General features: G+C 42.2%; 1 protein-coding gene across 4 annotated transcripts in view; it reads right to left on the bottom strand.

Annotated features, from left to right (window-relative positions):
* The window catches only part of DRP2 (dystrophin related protein 2), a 100,192-nt gene that overhangs the window by 37,762 nt on the left and 43,558 nt on the right, over positions 1-18,872 (bottom strand). For 3 of the 4 annotated variants that reach the window (XM_006943864.5, XM_019824067.3, XM_045050562.1), the window contains exon 1: positions 3,748-4,127. The exons of the other annotated variant lie outside the window; for it this stretch is intronic. The gene's annotated coding sequence lies outside the window, so the exon portion shown is untranslated. Of the gene's footprint in view, positions 1-3,747; positions 4,128-18,872 lie in introns of those variants that run through there. 4 annotated transcript variants of the gene reach the window in all.

Below are 18,872 nucleotides of genomic sequence, written 5' to 3'. Positions count from 1 at the left end.
ACTTCTAAATCATGAGAGGCTTGGAAAAAAACAGAGCAGGGGGAAGAAGACCCCCTTCCCATGGGCTATAGATTCCTCTGTCCAACCCAAACTAACATGAAATGATGGGCCCCCCTCTCTCACAGCACTGACTTTCTACCTGACAGCATGGCACTAAGAGAGAAGACACACATTTCATTGGTACTGAACCTTGTTATCTGTTCCTAAAATAATTATTGCAATGTAGCCAAAAACTGAGGTTTTGCTTCAGATGCTCTCACTTAATGAATAAATCATGGAGCCTCAGATTGTCAAACTGGAAGGAATCTTAGAGATTATCTAGACCAACCCCCTCATTTACACACAGAAACAAGGACATGTGTTCCTGAGAAGTTAGCTGTCAAGAAATTTCGAGAAATGGAGTTTATTTTCCAGTGAAAAGAATCAGAGATGCATCCCCATGGGGAGCATTTTATTCCAAGGCCAATTAATGCAATACATCTGAAACCTTGATACACTGCTGGTGGGAGTATAAGTTAGTAAACCATTTTGCAGAGCAATTTGACGATATCTCCCAAAGGTGAAGATTCTCACACCCTGTGATGGAATGATTCTCTTCTAGATATATACACAATAGCAATAGTCACATAAGAATATCTACAAATGAATGATCATAATAGCCCTGTGAGCCAAAACCTGGAAATAGCCTAAATGTCCATAAACAGCAGAATGGATAAATAAATCAAGGCATATTTATTAAATGGCATGTTATACGATAGTGAAAAAAATAAGTGACCTAGAGTCACATGTCACAACATGGATGATTTGTAACTATAACACTGAATTTTTAAAAATTGGACAAGAATACGTACCATTGATATAAAATTTTAAAACATGAAAAGAAGTGGTGTGTGCTGTTTAAAGACACATACATATGTAGCAAAAGTATAAATAAATGCATAAGAATCATAAACACCAAATCTAGGAGAGTGGTTACTCTGGAGGGAGCTTTAATCATAGAAGGATAGACAAAGGGTTTCAACTCTACTGGTGATGCTTTTTCTTAAGCTGGGTGATGCGTATTCTGATTTTCATTATATTATTTTTTATATCTTTTTGAGTGTATAAAGATTTTCACAATACATTGTTTGAAACAACGCAACAAATCTCATGCTGAAAAACATTCACTTTTCAGATATAACAAAATACTAAAAAAATGTATAAGATACAAATGCTGTACTCCAAATGACAGGATTATTCCTTAAAGCTGTTTGATTTTCCTGGGACTAGTGTCACAGGAGGGAACCTGCTAGAAAAGGAGCAATGGACTGATAATCAGGAGATAAGGGTCCCACTCTTTCAGATACTTATCAGCTATGGAAAGGGGAACAATTTGATTAACCTCTCAATTTTTTTCACATTTAAAAATGCTGTGTTAGACTAGATTATCTTACACATTTTTTCCATGTGACAATTTCTTCCAGCTTTTTGTTTGTTTGTTTGTTTGTTTGTTTGTTTTGAGAGCAGTTCCCAAAACTGTGTCTGTAGGATGCTAAAGTGTTTTCCATGTAGAAAACTGTTCCCTGGTCAAATCAGTTTGGGATATACCAGGTTAAACAAAATTAAAGAGATTTATTTATGGCACTATATCTCAGAGCTTTGAATATGCGTCCATACATTGTGACTCTAAGCAGAGAACTCTGTTATGAAGCATTTTCAACAAATTATAACAAGCATTTATTTTTCTTGGAAGAAAAATAAATAGGGAAGACTTCTAAATCATGAGAGGCTTGGAAAAAAACAGAGCAGGGGGAAGAAGACCCCCCACAGAATGCACCCCCCCCCCCACTACTACCACCACCGCTCCTTACTTTAAAACACAATCTATTAACATTCTCTCAGAACAGTGTTCTATGAGACATCAGTTTGGTAAATGCTGTCCTAGAAGGATTTGTCTCACTTGCTATCTCTGTTGCCAGTGTGTGTTCAGAATCCTTTATAAGGGAGGAATGTGGTTTGATGGTATAGCTTTCCATACAGTGGGTTTCTTTTGGGTGAGTGTCCCTGGCAAGTTTAGAAGGATATCTTCTTGGGCTTCATTAGTGAGAGCCTAATCCTATCTGGCACTCTGGCAGATTTAACATCAGAAACTTCTGGGTATCTATATTGAGAAGTGCTGCATCACTGACACACTCTGTACATCTGGCTCTTGGGCCTTTGTTAAGTTTTCTGCTTCTGGCCATGCTCTCCTCCTTTGGGTGATTTTGGAACTGAAGGATGCTCTGGGCCGGAGCTGAGAGATACTTGGCAAGAGCAGAATGCCTGGGGGAACAACTGTCATAGGAAGAGGGACCTTTTCCATATGTCTTCTTCCCCCAGCAAGAGTTTGCAGGAAGCAGGACTGCAGGGCAGAGGCTAACTCACCCAGCAAAAGAGGGGCTTGGTCTTCTCTCAGGGACAGGATACTTATCAATTTCACCTGCAGTATTTCCATTTCCTGGAGGGTTTCCTTGAGGCTCCAAAGTTCTCTGGAACCATCCCCCCACCCAAATCCCACAGAACAAATCTTCTGAGATTTGTGGTTCCCACAGGGCCTTTTAAAAGGTGTTTTACCTGAGGGCCTTTAATCTAGAAACAAGGATGCCTTTGGAAAAGCCAGGAACTAAGGTGAACTAGAAATAGAGGTGTTTTTTTTAAGGCTTTAGTTCTTTTGAACAATCACAAAGAAAACATAAGACGAAAGTATGTTCTTTTCCATTCAGCATGCACCATGCTCTCAGTGGAAACAGGCAGCTACCACTGCCATCCCTCCTCTATTCCACTCCACCCAAGCCCAGCCCAGCTACCTGCTTGGACCCAACACCCATGAGGCCTAGCTCCACCTGCCTACCAAAGGCAGGACAAACTTTAACTACCCACACAGTCTCAAGCCCACTTACCAGGCTTGGACACTGGACCTCGTGCCAGGAAAGGTGAGGAGACCAGAAGGAACAAGGTGTTTGACTCCAAGAGATGTAAACCCCATTTCAAAGCACACCAAGCTACGCTCTCAGAAGTGGAGAGGTGCCCTCCTGATTGCAGGAGTTAGAAAGGCAACCAAGGGAAGAAGCAAAGGGCAAAATCCAACAGGGAAGATAAATTTAACCACGAAGTAAGGGCAGATATCAGGACGTGCCTTCAGCACTAGGCTCCTAAATCAGAGCCCAGTTTACTCCAGGGAAGCACTCCTGTGTCCTGTCTGCTGACCAGACATTCATTTACTCAGGGAACCCGCTCTGAGGTCCCACATTTCCTCTCTCCTCCCTTTTCAATCAATGCTCTCCACACCCCTTCCCTTCCCTCCCACCAGGAAATCTACCCTTGGACAAAAGGCATGTCATTGAGAACAAACATAAATGAACAAACAAAGAAACAAACAAATAAATAATACCCTTCTCCCTCTCTAAGAAGCAAACCGTGGACCTTCCTCTTATTCATTACTTGCACACATTGGCTTGTGTTTCTGTGCCAGGGCACCTTTTCTCTCCCCTCTGAATCCAAGCAGTAGCTACTTCATTGTGGGCATTTTTAAAAGCAAGTTTTCCCCCAAAGGCACACGCAGGAAGCAGGCAGGCACGCACACACACACATACACACAAACACACACACACTCACACACACACTTACACACACGCACACAGAGTCCTCTGGAGCTTCCCTTCCCTCAATCATTTCCTCTCAGCCAGCCTGAAAAGGGCGAGGCTGGGGAATCATTTCTCTGTGGCCTACCTTCTGATTCCTTCGGGTCTGAGGAGCAGGCTGCAACTGGGAGCTGGGAGGCTGGCGCTGGGCTGCCTCTGTGAATCAGCAAAGAAGTCCCTGAGACAGGGATGCCGACAGCTGCTGTATGCACACTCTCCCTCTGTCTCTCCCACCTTCCTGCCCTCTTCTCTTTCTCCTCCTCCTCCTCCCCTCTCAGAGCCGCTCTGTGTTGCTATGCAATCACATCAGGACTAACAGCATCATTCCGACCTCCGGCAAAGATACCCTTGACTGGGCAGAATGCAGAAAGAGCAAGGACAGTTTTGTAAAACTACCAGAGCCTTAGCGGCTCTCGGAGATTTCAATTCATTAGAAGCAGAAGAGGAAAGCGGAAGAGGCTGAGGCAGAGGGGGAGAGGGGGAGAGGCTTCCACTGGGGAGGAGGAGACAAAAGAGGCCTGGAGATCAATACAAGCTGCTGAGTTAGGAGCCTGGGCCCCAACTTCCACAGATCTAGCCCAGATCCAAAGCCAACTTCAGAGCCAGCAGCTGGCAGGGTCCCTCAGTAGCCAGTCCAGGATTCAACTTCTGTGTTGGAGGTTGAAACACTCTGCTCTAGAATCGTCACTGGTACTCAAGGCTCAGTCTTAGGCTAGGGCAACCTTCCAGTCACCCATAAGTTCTATGCTTACCCCTGATAGATCTACATGTAGAAAAAAACCTCCACAATAAGGGAAACAAAAGGGACCTTGAATGATTTGAGAAAATATATTTCCTCCATGCCTCTCCTCAGCAAATACCCCAGTTGCTCTCCCTCCTTCTGTCCATACCAGCCCTTACTCCTTTATTACCTCTGTTAAGGAGAAGACAGTATAAGTTCCAAACACCCTGAGAGAACTCAGAAAAGCCACTAAATGGATAGAGGGGATTATATCCCTTTACAGAGTGCCCAGCACACAGTAGGTTACTTAATAAATATTTGTTGAATGAGTAAATTGAATGGATGGATGGATGGATTGAATAGCAGCCAGAAAGTCACCATGTCCATCCTCCTACACAAATATACTCATACTTAAAGCTCTAGCAGCTCCAGGAGAGGGCAAAGGATAAGAGAAGCATTCTTCTTTCCTCCTTCCACTTCTGAGAACAGGGTGTATATGAGAGAAACAGTGGTTTGGGGAAGGGGGGGTTGTTGCATAACTTCAAGAATTTGCATCTGGGGCACATGGGTGGCTCAGTTGGTTAACCATCCGACTTCGGCTCAGGTCATGATCTCGCAGTTGACGAGTTCAAGCCCCGTGTCAGGCTTTGTGCTGACAGCTCAGAGCCTGGAGCTTGCTTCAGATTCCGTGTCTCCATCTCTCTGCGCCACTCCCCAGCTTACACTATCTTTCTGGTCTCTCAAAAATGAATGAACATTAAAACAATTTTTTTAATATATGAAAATTATTGTCAAATTGGTTTCCATACAACACCCAGTGCTCATTCCAAAAGATGCCCTCTTCAATACCCATCACCCACCCCCCATCAACCCTCAGTTTGTTCTCAGTTTTTTAAGAGTGTCTTATACTTAAAAATTTTTTTTAAAAAGAATTTGCATCTAAAAATTTTATAAGCTCTGATGGCACTGGAATTTAGAACAGAACATATTTCCTGGCCCAAAGGACCTGGGTCTAGTGCTTACAAACTGTCTATAGGGACTGAGCATAATAATAATTATTATCATTATTATTATTGAAAACCCTCAGCTAAGAAATAGTGTGTATGTGTTTTTCTTTTGAGATAAATTTTTTAAAAACTTAGGCTGCTGGTTTCAGTAAAAGTTTAGCGTCAAGGCGTAATCTCCTCTTTAAAACAAGCGAAGAGGGGCACCTGAGTGGCTCAGTTGGTTAAGCATCTGACTTTGGCTCACATCATGATCTCAGCCCCGCATTGGGCTGTCTGCTGTCAGCACAGAGCCCGCTTCAGATCCTCTGACTCCCTCTATCTCTGTCCCTCCCCCACTAGCACGCACTCTCTCAAAAATAAATAAACATTAAAAAAAATAAAACAAACAAACAAAATGGGAACAAACTGCCCCCTCCCCCAAGCTAGGCTTTTAGAGCTATGTTGAGTGACCCCTCCTGTTTGGCCAAAGCAGCAGCAGCCAAGCCTCTGTGCAGGCCCAGAAAAGGTCTTTGATTTCTGAAGGTGCTTTTGGAAGAACATCCAGCATCTCCATCGACACACCCTCAACAGAGCATTTCATTTCTTAGCTACCCAGCCTAGCCCAGGCCGGACCCTGAGTCCCAGCCCCAGTCTTAGCCCTGGCAGCTTGCAGGGTTTCTCAATACCATGCCGCCCCAGGAGTCCTTTACAACTGACTTGGAAGGACTTGGAGGGGAGAGTTGGCTAGAAGAAAGACCAGAGGGAACACTCTGAGAAATTGTTTGGGCTAGCACAGATGCAGAACAATGGCAAGAGACATACACCAAACACATGGCAACCTGACTCACTATTCACCCCGGCACCAGCTCACCAGTAGGCCAAACAAAACCAGAGTCTTAGGTCTGGAAGGAGGAAGGAGAGTGAGCTAGATGGGGCACCCACTTTGACTATAGTTGGACTTATCCAGATCACAAGGAACACTTGGAATAATCCTTTTTCTACCTCTAGAGAAAGCATTCAGGCTGCAGATACAAAAGTACAGTACCAGCCTCCATGAAAATAAACCCACAGAGTTTGTTTTGAGGGACATAACAAAAGGTTTCCCCAAATCTCTTTCCCACTGACCCCATCATGATGGAAAAACCACCCCTCCTTATTTCTCTGTTTAAGGCACCAAGGACTCCTGTGAAAATGGGAATGTTACCTACCAGACAAAAAAAACCCCACAAAACATTAGGTCATTATCAGCTAGCAATACCTAAGTTTAATTATTAGATTATACTAATAACAATTATAATGGTTAACATTATTGAGCATATATTTGAAGTGCTTTGCACACGTTATTTCATTTTATCCTCACAACACACTTAAAATAGCTTCTCTTGGAGCGCCTGGGTGGCTCAGTTGGTTGAGCATCTGACTTCGGCTCAGACCAAGATCTCGCAGTCCATGAGTTCAAGCCCCACGTTGGGCTCTGTGCTGACAGCTCAGAGCCTGGAGCCTGCTTCAGATTCTGTGTCTCCTTCTGTCTCTGCCCCTCCCCCTGCTTGCACTATGTCTCTCTGTCTCTCTCTCTCAAACATAAATAGCCATCAAAAAATTAAAAAAAAATAGCCTCTCTTATTGCCCCCATTTTACAGATAAAGCAGTGTAACAGGGAGGTTAAATGACTTGTCCAAGGTCACACAGCTAATGTGCTATGGAGCTAAGGCTTATCCTAGACCTCTGTGGGCAATGTCCACATGGTGAACCACTGCTATTCTGCCTCCATTCATCTAGCAGTGGCCTGAGGAGATGTCAGGCCTACGTAGGTCACTGAGACAAATGTGACTAGGGCAGAAGAATTTCCTCAGATAATTTTTCCATCCTTTGTACTTTTTCTCAAGCTATTTACTCTACTCAAATTGCCTCCCTTCCTTTAGAGGTTAGAGACACAGGGACCTTAGAGGTCAGACTTTTCTCTCTGAAGAGTCCCAAGTGAGCAGATCCCACCAAAAAAAAAAAAAAAAAAAAAAAAGGTTAAGGCCATGAATGGAGTATGAAAAGGAAAAGAGAAATGACCTTGAGATGAGGTAGAGTTCTCCAGTTTGCTATGGTCCCCACATAGCCTGCTGTACTTCTCTACTTTACTGTATTTGGTCTACTGGCTTAGCTCCTATGGGCTTTTCACCATGTGCCATCTCACAGGACACTGAAGGCACATTCTTTACTGTTGTTGGTCTTTTGAGGTATTTGGAGAAAAGTTGTTTGGTTTTTTTCCTGGAGGGTATTGGGATAGACAGAGTCTCTAGTTGTATTGCAGGAGAGGTAACATCTTTCCTTACTAACTAGATAGATAAGCCCACTCTGACATTTAAGCCCCAGTGAGACTCTTTCTCACCCAGGGAACATCTGGACAAACCAGAGCAAGCACATAAGCTAGCTTTAACTATTTCTCTGAGGAGGGCAAAGAAAAATCTAAGTAGTTTGGGCTACAAGCTTTGACTGCAGCTCTATCCTGATAACTTGTAGAAGGATGCTTGAGACCCATCCTGTATCATTGAACAGGAATTTGCTAGGTGAACACGGATAAGTAAAGCATTTCCAGGTAGGTAGAGAGAAAGCATGTGCAAAGGCACAAAGCTTAGAGAATTCAGCTTGCTGAGGGACTGCAAGTACTAGTTAAGATAGGGATACGGGTAGGAAATGGGAGGTGGCAGGAGATGGCTATAGAAGCACACAAGAAGGTGTGCTAAGGATCATTTAAGAGTTTTTTAAAGGCAGGCAGCATGGTCAGATTTATGCTTTAGAAATATTATTCTAACGCCTTTCATCTAAAGAACAATTACTGAGCTCCTACTACATGCTAGGCCTGTGGTAGATCCCAGGGGCACAGAGAAGACTCAGAGACTCAGAAACTGCCTTGAAGTTGCTCATAGCCCAATGGGTTAGACAATTAAACACGAATGCAATAGAATGATAAGTGCAATGTAGGGTGACTTGGAGGGGAGAAAGGCCAGAAGCTTGGATGCCGGGTAGGAGGCAGTTGTAGGTACTTATCAGCTGGGGGTCTGAAGCAGAGGAGTTGGTAGTGAGGGTGAACAGCACCCTCCCCCAGTGATTCCTCCTCATATTATCCTTTCCTTTTATCATTTCTTCCCAGCCTTACTACTTGCTAAGTTGCTAAAGGAGAAATAAACAGTGAATAGCTTTTTTGTCCCTCGGGGGTGGGAGAGGTAGTATAGGGTCATTCCCATTGCCATTGGGTCCCTGACCATGTTTACCAAAACTACTTCAAATTGTTTCTACTCTTCTCAAATGCCCAACCCAAGCCCAACTACTTCAGCAAATAATCTCCATTCTTGCTTTACTGAGAAGGTGGGAGTTATCCCTGCAAAATTATTTTCTACCTCAGAATTTCTTCCAGTTTTCTTTCCCATCTATTATCCCCAGAGAAAGAAAACTCCTTTTTCTCCCCCTTCTTAAGGTCAATAGCTTTGCTCATCATCTCACAACATTCTCTTCCTATCTCCTCTAGAACTTTTTCCATAAATTTTCTTTCTCTTGCTTCCATCTTCAACCTTTTTCTTGCCTCTAACACTTTCTCTGCTGTCTAAAAACATGTGAGGAACAGGAATTTTGCTGACTTCTGTGAGCTGAGAAGTGGGAAGAATGTTTCCCTACTAGAGAAAGTCCCCTTCACACCCACCCCCCTGCCAAAACCCACCACACACACACACAACCACGTCAAGACTGTTTTTACAGACAAGTTGGAGAAAGTTTAGAGGAAAGTAAAAGTATCAGAGCAAGGAATTCCCAGGTTTTAGGTCAGGCTAGGAAGTAAAAAGCAGCACTAATAAAATGCAGAGGACAAGAATAACCCTCTGTCAGTTATTTACAGAGTGGTTTTTGCCACTTTATTTGTCTAGCAGAAGTCGCTTCCAATGAATTGGGGTTTCATGCAACAAAACCAAAAGGGTTAAGTACAGAGATAGACAAAGGTGAAATGCCTCAGGAGAAGTTGGGATGTGAGAATGAGTCAGACAGTAGGAGGAGGGGAGTGTGTATGACATAGACAAGGAAGCAGGAAATTAGGAGATAAGTTGGAGAAACATGTTAGGAATATAGGGCCACACTGCTGAAAAAGCTGAATTTTGTCATTGGAGTTGATAAGCAATAAGGCAAAGCTATGATAGACCAAGAATTGAAGTCTCAGTGTTGTCCCAGTCAATGTTCTGAACATCCTCTGCAGCTTTTGTCAAACATCTCAAATGCAGAACTCATCTTACACACTTGGTTACCTTCCACCCTCTTTTACTGTTCTTAAAGCTTCTGCTAAACCAGAGCCAGCAGCTGGGATGTTATATAACCAAATATTACGTTCTGTTTGTTTTCAAATTCATTCCATTTAGGCCAAAACCACTTCAGTTACACTTAAAGTGGAAAAAACACCAAATTAGGAGTTAGAAGACAAAGGTTCTAATCCCAAGTTTGCTATTACATTGCTGTTAACCTTTTGAGACATGTTGTTGTTTTTTTTCTTCTTATGGAGAGGATAATACCTGCCTTGTTCAGTTGATTAGATTGTGAATCAAACAGGATAATGAATGTGAACATATATTGAATATACTGTATTTATAAAGTGCTATTCAAATGTAAGAGATTATTATTTTTATTGCTTCAAGGTCCTAGTGGCTTACCTATCTGCAGAAGACATAAAGACCCAGAGTAGATTATAGCAAAGGAAGCAGTGCCAGGAATGTAATTAGCTCCTGTTTCCATGATAGATCGGGTATTTTTCAAGTTTGCTTGTTTTTTTGTTTATTTAGAGAATGCACAGGGGAGGGAGGGAGGGAGAGAGAGAGAGAGAGAGAGAGAGAGAGAGAGAGAATCCCAAGCAGGTTCCGTACTGTGCAGAGCCCAATACAGGGCTCAAACTCACAAACTGTTGAGATCATGACCTGAGCTGAAATGGAGAGTTGGATGCTTAACTGACTGAGCTACCTAGGTGCCCCATAATAGGTCAGATATTATAGCACTTTAAGTAGACATACCAACAAGGCAGTCAGACTCTTATTAACCATCTTTATGTTATCAATCTTCCCATCCTCCTAGCCAACCCAGAATACTAGACACATGCACACATACTAACAATCTTTACATATGGGATTGCAGGATAGGATATACAATGCAATGAGAACTACTGGATCTCTAGGCTAAAGAGAACAGCTAATGATTTCTACTTTGATTGTGTTTAGGTTGCTGGGGCAAGGTGGGCATTTCTTGCTTGTAGCTTGTATTGAGAGGAGAAGGGTATTAATATTTTCTGAGCTCATACCCTGTGCCAAACACAGTGTAAGGCACTTGCCATCTGTTACCTCCTGTAACTTTCACAACAATTTGTGAAGTAAGGATTATTGTTCCCAACTTTGCAAATAAGGAAACTACAGCTCAGAGATATTAAGTAGCTTGTTCAAATTTATTAAGCTAATAAGAAATGAAAGCTGGGATTCTACCCCAAATCCGTCTGACTCCAATGTTAATGCTCTTCCAACTTCTCTCCTCCCAGACAGTGCCTCAATATTAAAAGTAGGGCACATCCTAGAAATCACCACTCCTTGGTGCATTCAAAAGCACATAGTGGCATAATATCTGGCAAGTACCTTGGTCACCAACAGGTAGAGGCCTCTTTCAGGGATACTTTTAAATCCTGAACTTGTTTTGAAACCTAAAACGAGCCTGAGCCTAAAAGACAAGCGCCATCAGTCTTTTACATCTGGTAGTGATCTCCATACAGTTACGCTAAAGAAAGGCAAGATACTTGCCTAGCAGATGCAAAATTATAATTTCAAGGTGAGAATCTGTCAGTGATAAAAGGATGCCTCACACAGTGTTGTTCGGCCAATAACCAATCAAACTCAGAGTTACCACACTAGCCCCTCCTTCGGTTCAACTTTAAAATCAATGTTATAGGAGTGGATAGAGTCAGTAGGTACCAACTTGGTATGGTTTAAGTAGGATTAAAATGCCATTACTAATCAAAATGACTTCCTCCACCGGCCCTGCCATGAGACCTACAGTTTCCTATTAATCACTTCTCTCAGGTTAAGGCACTGTCAAAATATAAGTGCTATCTTCAGTCATTATACATTATACTCATTAGTTTATCACTTTCATTCTAATCACCAGACAGGTATGAGACACAAGGCAAATGACTATGAAGGGGAAGGCAAAGGGAAAGATTCAGTGTGACGTGTGATGGGCAGCTAGAATCCAGCAGGGGCAGATTAAGATACTTAGAAGCACCAAAGAGATAATGTTATAAACCCCACACACCCATATATAATTCAAGATATAAATAATACTAACCTGTAAAATAAGCATAAGATGGCTCAACAAAAATCTGATCTTTCCCATAATTACTACTATAATTCTTTCTTATTGCCATATAATTCACTCCTTAAAAGTGTACAACTTTAGTGACTTTTAATATATTCGGAGTTGTGCAAACATCACCACAATCAACTTTAGAACATTTTTATCACTTACCCCCGCAAAACCCTTATCAGTCACTCCCACCCCCACTTCCACTCCCAGCCCTAGACAACCACTAATCTACTTTCTGTCTCTATAGATTTTCCTATTCTGTATATTTTATATGAGTGGAATCATAGAGTATGTGGTCTTTTGTGTCTGGTTTCTTTTACTTAGCATGTTATCAAGGTTCTTCCATGTTGTAGCGTGGATCAGTACTTCATTCCATTCTGTGGCTGAATGATATTCCACTGCATGGATATGCTACAATTTACTTATCCATTCATCAGTTGGTAGACATGTGGGTTGTTTCCTCTTTTTGGTAATTATGACTATTGCTGCTATGAACATTTGTGTACAAGTTTTACATGGACATATGTTCTTGATTCTTATAAGTATACACCTAGGAATGGAATTGCTGGGTAATGTGGTAAACTCTATGTATAACTTTTTGAGAAACTGCCAAACTGCTTATCAAAGTGGCTGTACCATTTTATATTCCTACCACACCAATACTTGCTGTCTTTTTTATTATAGCCATCCTAGAGGCGTGAAGTTGTATCTCATTGTGTCAATCCTTGTTTGAAATGTCAAATATCCAATTCTTTCTTTAAAATATTTATTTATTTATTTATTTATTTATTTATTTATTTATTTATTTATTTATGAGAGAGGGAGAATCTTAAGCAGGCTCCATGCCCAGTGTCCCAATGCAGGGCTCAGTCTCACAACCATGAGATCACAATGTGAGCCAAAATCAAGAGTCAGACGCTTACCCAACTGAGCCACCCAGGAACCCCTAAAAAAATCTTTAATTCCTCTATTTAGCTGATTTACTAAGCATATGCTTGATCTGCCAATTATTAGGCCATCCAGGACTGAGATCAGGTTGAATTGATTTAGATCCTGGAGTTGGAGGGCACATAAGGGAGGGTCTGTTATTTAAAATATTTCCAACATCAAACCAAGACACAAAGATGACTAAGCCATACTCCTTCTTGAATAGAGGGAGGCAGACATCTTCTCAAACAACTGTGAAAAGAAGTAGAATGAGAGAAGTGCTCTAAGGCAATGGAAGAAGAGGGGGGTGTTAGGACAATCCAGATGCAGTCCTCCCAAAGTATAGTGCTAAGCATCCCCAAATGTCACCAAAGTGGCCCAGCTCTCCATTCCTATGCAGCCACAGCATGAAGTCAGTCTTCTTGGAAACAGCTATTAGAGCAGGGAACAAGGCTCTTAGAGATATACTGCACTGAGCCTGAGAGGTATGTTTGTCACTTTCTCATTTCAATCACTATTCATACTTAACTACCCACTGGCTGACTCTTTCAGACTTGGCCTCATTACTTTCAGTCTTACGTCAATTTGTAGGACTGTACTGAAGAATGGCTATAAAGTGCTGTGTAATTCTGAAGTGCATTATGAATAATAATCTCCCATTGCCACCACCATCTTACCAACAATAAGCAAATCCTACTCCAGCAGTTCCTCATTGGCCTCTTTTCAATCTACTATTTTACCTGAATTGTTCCCATTACACCTCTTTGCAGTATACCCCAACTTCTGGAGATAATGCTTACAAGCAGCTATGCCTTCAGAGAGCTTTTGCAGTCTTACAAGCACTTTGATTCAGGATTTTGCTTTGGAAATAGAAAGCAAGCCAGAGAGATTGCTCCTATTTCATAATGGAGGTGCTGAGGCACAAAAAGATGAAATGACCCACTATTTTTTTTTTTAAATCATGTTTTCGGACTGATGTTCCAGTTGTTCTCCCTGTCTTACCATCACCTCTACCCATAAGAAAACTTCAGCTTATTAAGGTTGTGAGTTTGGGGTACCTATTCCCCAAGTCCTAAGATTTCCTCCTGAGAGTAGCTAACAGTTAGCAGGCTGCCCAAGCAGAGCTAACTTATATTCAACAGACCAGAGAAGGTAATTTCACTTTTGAACTGCTCTCTACTTTTCTGAAGTGGGACTCAATTGTGCTTGAAAAATTTCAAGCACAACCTAATTGCTCTTAGCCATCTGTCTAAACCCTGCTCACAGCAATGGGCCAGGGAGTTGTAAAAACACGTGATTCTGCCTGAGGGAGGCCTTGGGGAAGCCCTTCAGAAAATAGAGACCTCTAATCTCTTATTCCTTTATTCAAATGTTTATTGAGCACTCACAAATTTTAAAACTTCAGAGTAGTAATAGCATAGGGGTTACTAGCACAGGTTCTGAAGGTCAGCTGCCTGGGGTCAAATCCTGGCTCTAATGACTGCTTATTGACTTTAGAGTCCCTCTTGGTAAAACAAAAATAATAAAATTACTCATGACTTAGGGTAGATACGAGGATGAAATGAGAGCTACATGTGAAGTGCTTAGCACATTGGCTGGTGCACTGAAAATATTCAATAAATGTTAGCTATTGTTGCTATTTGTGTAGAATCATAACAAACCTGTCAAGGATCAATGGATAGGAGTAAAATTTTACAGCTCTTCAGCCAGTTTCATGGGCCCATTGCTGGAACTGCTCTGGGGAAGAATCATGCCCCGAGAAGAGTGGTTGTAAAGGTACCATGGTTGGAGGAGGTAAGTAGAAATGATACTTAGATGCCAGAGAACTGCTTGCTGCACCACTGAAGTTTCAGAAGATTATCAACACTGAAGAGGATATTATTGGGGTGCCTGGGTGGCTCAGTCGGCTGAGTGTCTGACTTTGGCTCAGGCCATGATCCCACAGTTCGTGAGTTCAAGCCTCGCGTTGGGCTCTGTACTGACAGCTCAGAGCCTGGAGCCTGCCTCAGACTCTGTGCCTCCCTCTCTCTCTGCCCCTCCCCTGCCTGTACTCTGTCTCTCTCTCAAAAAATAAATGTTAAAAGAATTTTAAAAAGAGGAAACTATTGCATGCCAATACATCGTATTCTAAGGTAAATGATTCCTCTAATGTAGCCAGGCCTCGACCAGTCCTGTTTTCCATCACATGACAAGGAGCACAATGCAGACGTAGGGCAGTGATTCTTAGGTGCAAATCCCAGAACCTGACAAATCATTCCAACTTCTCCCAGTAGCATTTTACCTGGGATTAGTCCTGCAAGTTGGGGTACTCTAACTGACCCCAGGAAAAGGCAAAATTGTGGCCAAGAGAAGATCTAATCGATGAGCCAAATGAAGAGAGGACTTATTTAGGACTACCTTGAGCAGGTAGAGGGTCTTTTGCTGGGGCATGGTTTGAAAAGAACTAGGGAGGGTGGAGAGTGGAGGTGATAACTGTTTTGACCAGGCTAATGGCTGTCAGGCAGGAATCTTTAACCCCATTCCTGGCTTTCATGTTTATCAATCATCTACTCTGTGCACAGTAGTGTTAAGTTTCACGAGAGGCACAAACGTAGCAATAAATGAGCTTCCTGCTTCCAACCTGTGATTAAACTGAAGTGGAAAAAATATTCTGTATTTTCTACCTATAGCTTAATTCCAGATTGGGGAGTACAATGATAACAGCTGCACTAACTGCTTTTATTTCACATGCAGCACTTAGAGTTAGGGCTTCTTGAACTCAATTCACAGAGTGACATTAAACCGTGCATAGGCACTTCTGTTTGTTTATAGGATTGTAGCCAGAACTGTACAAAATTCTACATTTATGTTCTCTCACTGGATGGGCATTCTATAGTTTTTAAACAACAACCAACCCAGTGAAGTATCTCGAGTCCTCCCAGTAAGGGCTGGAGGGCCCAAGGACATACGCACAGTGGATTAACATCATCAGGCATTCCTGTGCTAGATGTGCTGTTTTCCCTTAAGTCCTTTTGCTGGTCGAAGGTCCTGTTTTTGTTTTCCACTCCTGATGGGCTGAACCTCAGAAACAGTGGGCTAGTGAACAACCATTTGTGAACAATCTAATTGTGAGGGAATCAGGGCAATGGCAGACTGAGCATAATGAACCCTAAGCACCAACCAGCTACCAACCCACGCACTGATACACTCTCCAGATTCCTGTGCCCAAGTTCCTCGTACCTCCCACTTAGGGTAAGAAGGCTAACACTGAGGGGAGGTACCAGGCGAGGCAAGTACTTTTCTATGATTATTTTTCTCTTCTACAAGACATTCTCAAAAAGTTCTCCTTTGCTAGTCTAGGGTGGGTTAGGTGTAGTTCTGCTGAAAGCAAAGAGACCCTTTCTTCCAGCTACGTGAATCTCTGGTTCTGTTTCCTGACTCGCACATAGATGAGCCAGGTTTAGCACCCATGCTCTCTATCTAGTCTTTTCTTCTGTTCAAAGCCACCAAGGCCAAACTATCCAAAAGGTTTCTGCTTATTAAAGGTCGCTGCTACTGGTAGTACTACTATTTCTGTTTATCACTCTTTCTCCTCTTAGAGAGAAGCTCAGCCTGATAGCACAGACTGAGAAATTATTTTTTTAAAATAAAAATATATGTATATATTTTTCAGGAATAGAATTTAGTGATTCATCACTTACATATAACACCCAGTGCTCATCCCAACGAGTATTCTCCTTAGTGCCCATCACCCATTTAGCCCATCCCCCCACCCAAAACCCCTCTAGTAACCCTCAGTTTGTTCTCTGTATTTTAGAGTCTCTTATGGTTTGTCTCCCTTCCTGTTTTTATATTATTTTTGCTTCTCTTATGTTCATCTGTTTTGTATCTTAAATTCCACATATGAAGAAACTCATATGATATTTGTCTTTCTCTGACTAATTTCCTTTAGCATAATACACTCTAGTTCCATCCACGTTGTTGCAAATGGCAAGATTTCATTCTTTTTGATCACCTAGTAATATTTCATTGGATATATATACCACATCTTGTTTTTCCATTTGTCAGTCAATGGACATTGGGCTCTTCCCATACTTTGGCTACTGTTGATAGTGCGGCTATAAATATTGGGGTGCAAGTGCTCCTTCAAATCAGAATTTTTGTATCCTTTGGATAAATACCTAGTAGTACAATTGCTGTGTCATAGGGTAGTTCTATTTTTAGCTTTTTCAGTCATACTGTTTTCCAGAGTGGCTGCAGCAGTTGGCATTCCCTTTAAGACTGAGAAATTAATTCTGACCTCAAGGAGTCACTGTGGGACTTCTAAGAGGGGCTGATATTTAAACTGATCACCAGACAGAGAAGGGCATTCCAGGCTAAGGGAGCAGCATGAACAAGGGTACAGAGGCATGTAAGTGCGTGGCATGTTCAAGAAAACAAATAGCTGAGTTGGGGTGACAATGGAGGGTATTAGAGCAAGGAGAGTGATGTCCAAGAGACTGGATCAAGGTAGGGTGGGGGCAGATTGTAAAGAGCATTAAATGCCATGTTAAGGGGGAGGTAGACTTACTCCTCTAGGCAATGGGGTGTTCTAAGCAGATGAAACACAATCCAATTCACATTTATAAAATGAGCTCTGGTGGCAGAATGGAGGCTTAACAGGCAAAGGCAAGGAGGCCATTTAGGAGGCTCTACCATAGGGCTAGATAAGAAATAAGAGCCATATCTAGAATAGTAATAGTGGGAACTGAAAAGTGGCAGATTTGAACAACACTAAGAAGTACTGGTATGCACGGGGCCCCCCAGGTGGCTCAGTCGGTTGAGCGTCTGACTTCAGCTCAGGTCATGATCTCACAGTTCGTGGGTTCGAGCCCGCCTCAGGCTCTGTGCTGACAGCTCAGAGCTTGGAGCCTGCTTCGGGTTCTGTGTCTCCCTCTCTCTCTCTGCCCCTCTACTGCTCATGCTCTGTCTCTCTCTGTCTCAAAAATAAATATAAGCATTAAAAAAAAGGCTTAAAAAAAGAAGCAGTGGTATGCTGGTAAACAACCGGCTCAGCAGAGAAGGAAAAACCCTTAATTTATAGTGTTTGCTGATTTCCACAGTGTAAATACTTCCCCGTAGCTGATTTCGAGCTATCAACTGGATGTCACTGGATGTGGAATTGAGAAGATCTCAATCAGCTCTTTCGAGCCAGCCAGTGTGCCACTATGAAGTGACCAATTAGATGTGGGGGGAGGGTAGCAACGTGGATGGAACTGGAGAGTGTGATGCTAAGTGAAATAAGCCATACAGAGAAAGACAGATACCATATGTTTTCACTCTTATGTGGATCCTGAGAAACTTAACAGAAACCCATGGGGGAGGGGAAGGGGAAAAAAAAGAGGTTAGAGTGGGAGACAGCCAAAGCATAAGAGACTCTTAAAAACTGAGAACAAACTGAGGGTTGATGGGGGGTGGGAGGGAGGGGTGGGTGGGTGATGGGTATTGAGGAGGGCACCTTTTGGGATGAGCACTGGGTGTTGTATGGAAACCAGTTTGACAATAAATTTCAAAAAAAAAAAGATGTGGGGGGAGGGGAGGGAGAGAAATATCAAAGATTATGGATGTGTCTAATTTGAATGACTCCTTAGGCGTCAAATTAATGGAGAGAGGGAACTCAGAAGGAAAAACAGATTTTGTTTGTTTGCTTGTCTGGGATGGGGGAAGATAAGAGGTAAGAGGCATACCAGGAGGGAATTAATGACTTTGGTTTTCAACAATGTTGAGTTGGAACTGTTAGCCATGAAATCCAATTTTCAGTGAGGCTCTGCCTGGTAACAATAACTCATACTAATGGAATACTAACACTATACTAAGAACATTATGTATTTTTATGTTCTTTCCCCTTCATAATAACCATATGGGTCTGGCAAAATAGCTGGAATATAGTAGTTGTTCAACAAATACCTATTAAGTGAATGAATGAATTAGGCACTCTTATTTTCTTTGGTTTATAAATAAGGGAAATGAAACACAGATTCATTAAGTAACTTGTACAATAGCACACAGCTGGACTCAAGCCTGGATTCCATCATTTTTTTAATGTTTATTATTTTTGAGAGAGAGAGACAGCGAGCAAGCAGGGAAGGGATACAGAAAGAGGGAGACAGAGAATCCAAACCAGGCTCCAGGCTCTGAGCTATCAGCACAGAGCCCCATGTGGTACTTGAACTCATGAACCGTGGGATCATGACC

Source organism: Felis catus, chromosome X (assembly GCF_018350175.1).
Source record: "Felis catus isolate Fca126 chromosome X, F.catus_Fca126_mat1.0, whole genome shotgun sequence".
Lineage (NCBI taxonomy): Eukaryota > Metazoa > Chordata > Mammalia > Carnivora > Felidae > Felis > Felis catus.
Note: the sequence above shows the minus strand (reverse complement) of the source record. Positions and strands in the feature narration are given on the sequence as shown.